This window comes from Microtus ochrogaster, chromosome 1, assembly GCF_000317375.1.
Source record: "Microtus ochrogaster isolate Prairie Vole_2 chromosome 1, MicOch1.0, whole genome shotgun sequence".
NCBI lineage: Eukaryota > Metazoa > Chordata > Mammalia > Rodentia > Cricetidae > Microtus > Microtus ochrogaster.
Genome location: NC_022009.1, coordinates 43,390,922 through 43,396,208, shown reverse-complemented (window position 1 = coordinate 43,396,208; position 5,287 = coordinate 43,390,922).

Sequence of the window (5,287 nt, the reverse complement as noted above, 5' to 3'; positions counted from 1 at the left end):
TTTCTCTCTCTCTCTCTGTATGTTCTTCCCTCTCTGAACCAAATGGTTCAGCTGCTGTAAATTTAAATTTTTAATTTTGGGGTTTGGATCATAAAAATCACAAGTGCAGCCCTTTGCAAACTCGGTGACCAAGAGAAAAGGCATATGGTGGCCAGCTCTCCTCATGTCCGAAAGGACACCCACTAGCCACAGAAATGTTCTTTCTTGCCACTGTCCATGGGTATGGTTTCCCCAGTCTGCAGATGTATTTGGTCTTTTATGTTAAGACCTAGATAGCTGAGACTTTGATACACCAGAATGTGTCAGTCACAGACGGAGGCGAGTGGGCGGAGCCTGAACAGTCTGCTTTAAGAAGCTCAGCAGGGTTAGGCAGCTGGAGGTACTGACTTGAGTCATTTTTCCTCTGCATATCCTTGAACTTCAGCCTGAGCAGATGTGGATGGCTTATACATGAACCTTTCAAAATTCATATTGATTCTTCTTCCTTATTACGTGACATTAAGAGGTAGGAGGGGGTTGAACCAAGGGAGCGCCCTCATCATAAATGGTTAGCACCTTACAAAGGGACTGGGGGACCCTTCTCTTTGCCTTCTACCATATGCGATGTAGTATTGGTTTTCTCTGGCAGACACAGCACCATTGTGGGAATCCTTGCTGACCTTTGACCTTTGACTTTTACCCTCCAGAGCTGTGAGAAATGTATTTCAATTCTGTGTCAATTGCCAGCTCCAGGTATTTTGCTACAGTAACCCAGACGGACCATGGCAAGCTGCTTTATCAACGCTAGCTGAAGGTATTCACAGGATCTGGGGAAATTTCACATTTTGAATGACAATGTTGAGGTGTGTGCCATGGATTGAGCTGAATGTGAGTTCCTGTACAACTGAACATTGGGCATTGACCTCCATTGAATTATCTGTAATTTGCTAAGTGCCTATACTATGCTGTGTCCTGTACTGGGGCTTTCTGCGTGGTTACCTGAGGAACTCCTGACTGAGGCTGGGGCCTGACACGGGAGAACCTGGGGTACTTAGAAGGCCAGCTGTTTGCCCCCAAGGCACCTAGTTTATGGCAGATGCAACATGGACTTGAACTCAGGTCTGCGAGTATGTAGGCGCTGTGTTGGTGCCCACCCTGCATGTCATCTTTTCAGGAAGGATAAACCCTAAGGAGCAAAAGGTCGTTGCTTGCTTCCAAACTCTATTCCAGCGGCAGGAGGTTTCCTGACTGAAAGTTCACCGTCAGAATCTTCTGCTGGGCCCCATGGACTCCAAGTCCACTTATTTCCTTGGTTTGTTCTGTCCGAGACGATGCCTTAGGCACTTGTATCTTCCATCCCTCACCACTTCCTGTGGTTTGTTTTCCTGGCCATGGCCTTGACTTTAGTACCCGGAAGCCTGCCCAGTCTTTTCCCTCAAGCAGGTATCCTTGCTCAGTTCAGAACTGTTTTTTAAAAAAATTTATTTGATTTCATTTTATATTAATTGGTGTTTTGCCTTTGTGTATATCTGTGTGAGGGCGTCAGATCCTCTGGAACTAGAGTTGCAGACCATTGTGAGCTGCCATGTGGGTGCTGGGAACTGAACCCAGGTCCTCTGGAAGAGCAGTCAGTGCTCTTAACCTCTGAGCCATCTCTCCAGGCCCCAGAACTGGTTTACCTTCAAACTTTTCCTTTCTCTCCTTCATGTCCTGATCCACTGCAGACTTTTCGGTACCCCTATTCTAGTCCTAGGTCTGGTGATGTCTCTGGTACTCTCTTCTTGCTTGGAGGATGGTTGGAATTGGCTGGGTGGAGGTCGGGGCTATGATTTTGTGGAGACAGGCCTGGGGGATTGGAGTTCTGTCTTTAGCATCCTCTGTCTAATAGGGATGGTGTCTTTCTTTCCAGAATGAGCTAATATAAACCCCTGGCTCACATAGTTAGATAGTCTCTCTGTGACTCAGGAGGCCTGGGGAGGATTGCCGTGGTGAACTCGGTAAGAGGGGCACACAGGCACACGTACATTTTGGGGGCTGGAATGTCTCCAATCTAGACAGCTGTCATTGTCTTTTGTTTGATGTCACTGGAGTGATGTATTGAGTTTAGGTTTCTTTGAACTAGAATCCTGGCTATTAGCCAGTAAATAGAATTGCCATCTCAGTCACAGAGGGCTTCTTAAAGTGTGTCTAAGGAGAGGTCGCAGGGTGCCTCGAGTGGAGCTGCCGTGCGGCAGAGACCGGGACTGCCGGTTCGCAGGTGTACTGAGGCTGTGTGTCAAGGAGAACCTAGTTCAGAGACAATCATGTGTCCCCTACACTGCCCAGCCAGTGCCTGTCCATCTGCCTCCTGGAAGCCTAGGGGGAGGGCAGGGTTTGCAGGCTAGGAAGTATCTCTCATCCCAGGCAGTAGGGAGCCCTCGGGGCTGGTAGGAGAAGCCTGCCTACAGGTCTGCCCATCACTTCTGAAGTCCAACTTTAGACCTATCCTCCATTTTTCACTTAGTAGAAGCTCTTGATGGTCGCCACGGTGGTGGCGGAGGCTAATTGCACGGAGCCTGGAGCTAATGCAGATGCTGTAATTCCTGTCACCCTCCAACAGCTCAGTGGGAGCTTCTGATGAATAACGTGTGGCGTTCAGAGGCTGTGCACATCAGTCGCATGTGTCACTGGCAGAGGTCTGGCAGGGCACCAGAGCGGTGGGGGAACACAACGCCACCTTGCCAAGTCTTTAATTAAAAGAGGAAATATGTCAGAACCTACTAGGCCACTGTCCAACCTAACAGGTCCTTCCTAGTGTCAGGGAACATTGCTGTTAGAGACTTGGCGCAGGCTAAAGAGATGGCTCGGTAGTTAAGGCTGTTTGCTTCTCTTGAAGAGGACTCAGATTCCGTTCCCAGCACCCAGACAGGGCTCACAACCACCTATAACTCCAGTTCTAGGGGATCTGATGCCATTTTCTGACCTCTGCAGGCACCAGCTACGTACATGGTTATACAAACACTCATGCAGGCAGAACAGCTGTATGCACAAATAAAGAATAAGTAAATTAACTTTTTTTTTTTTTTTTTTAAAAAAAAGACTGTGGTGGGAGTCAGTCATTCCTCTGAGCCTGCTCCCAAGGCAGGAGAGAGACTATCGGAACATGCTTGGGCTGAGAAGTGGTCACCTGGGAGAGGTCTTTCAGTCTTGGGGAGGGGTCTCCCTGCAGGTTCCCCATGACAGCCGAGGGGTCTTGCCTCTCTGCATCTCTTGCTTGGGAACAGTAACCTTCAGAGATCAGGAAGAGCCTGGGATGCAGACAACTCAATAAAGTCACAATAAAACATCCAAAGCCTTCCATTCTCTCTCACTTCTTTAACTCAATTTATTTTTCATTTTGTGGACAGAGATTTAGTCTGGGTATTCGTTTATGATTTTTACTGAAGGAATTACTCAACACACACACATATAAAGAGGAAATATTATTTTTATCATTTATTTTGTGCCATGTATACCATAGGAGGAGAAAACAGAGCGAAATCACTTCAGTACTGCTGTTTTTCATTACAAAGTTATTACATATAGAAATTACTCCAAATTATCTGAAATGAATGGAAATTATGAGGTTTAAATTCCCCAGGTTACTGCAGGCACAGCTCTGGAAATTTATTTTGTCATCTTGCTGAACATAATTGCTACAACAAAATTTCTTCCATTTTACAACTGCGGTATAACTTATTTATACCGCTGTAGCAGTAATTTTACATCAATAAGTTGCATGGGAAGGAATACACAGGTGGTAATTGAAAACAATAATTTGTGCCGAGGTCCAGGTGGGATGGTTGGCTCAGGAAAAAAAAAAAAGGTTCCAGTTACTGTCAGCGACAGCTTTGTGTCACCATGGCCTCTTCTCATCTCTTTAGTCAGCGAGGGTCGAGCCAGCCAAACGCCTTCCATCAGCGTCCTTTCTCTGTGTTCTCTGGGGCCGGGGTGGTGAGTCACCTTTGTCCCCTTAGCCTCGTGGCTGGTGCGCACTCCATTCTGAACCCGGGGGCCCTAAACCCCGAGAGGCAGGTTCCGCATTGCCTCTTTGCCAGCTCCTGCCCTCTTCCTCTGCTTTCCAACTTGCCTCTGGGTTGGGTGCATTTAGGTACCCGGAGCTAATTAAGGTGTGTGATAGATTTCAATTGGAGTGTGAGTTCTTGCCAGAAACATTGACAATTCGATCCCCCAAGCACGGCGCACAGTGTTAAATCCACTAATGCTTTATCCATTACTGTCTTCCTTCCCAGCCGGAATGTGTGGTCTGGGTACAATACCGAACCAGTCCCTAAACAGGCGTCCCCACTCTTCTGTTCTCTAATTGTCCCTGTTAAGCAGAAAGAAATAACGAAGCTGCAGAAGCCTGAGCTGAATCCCAGCAGCTGACGAAGCCACCGTCTGCATCTGGGGTCTGAATGCAGATTTTAACAGTGGACCATAAATCTGCCCTGTTTAGACTCTAGATCCTCAGGGTGAGCTGGACACAGGCCGGAAATGGGCTCCTCTGCTCCTAGTAGTGCTCCCTGAGAGACTCGTGGGAGAAAGCAAGCACAAGGCAGGGGGGTTTGTTGCAAGTTTAGATGGGGAATATTATCACCACATCTATATTTTAGAAGCCATTGTTGTTTCAAAGATCCCGAAGGCTTAAGATCACACTGAAATCATTTTTTTTAAAGACCCAGATTAAACTAATATCAGAATGTACAGCAACTCAGTGTCTTAGTTCTCCCTTGGGTGGAATTCATCGTCTTTTGTTGTGGTAAATTGTCTGCCTTGTAAATGGTACCCAAAATGCATCTTCAAACCAATGTACATTTTGCTTTATTTTATATTATATTTACTTTCTTTTTTCTTCCTCCTTCCTTTTTCTCTTTTTTCTTTTCCTCTTTCCTCCCTCCCTCCCTCCCTCCCTTTCTTTTTTTTCTTTTTCTTTTTGATACAGTTTCAGGCAGTCCAGGCTGGTCTTGAACTTGCTATGTGCCTGAGGATGACCTTGAACACCTGATCTTCCTGCCTCCACCGCTTGAATATGGAACACCTGAAAACTTCTACACACCATAGAGATGCTGCCTCCCCCGCCCCTGCCCCCAGGACCCGTGCTGTCCAGCGTGGCTTGTTAGCGGGTCTGCAGTGCCAACCTTTCCCTCCTCAACAGCGGGAAACCGACGACATATTTCTAGGATGCAAGCTATCCTTGTTGGATTCACTCGAAAGCATGTGTGTGGCTGCTTCTGAAACGACGGAACGACAGATGAGCTCTCCTTTTGCTTTCCCAGCTCTGGAAGGC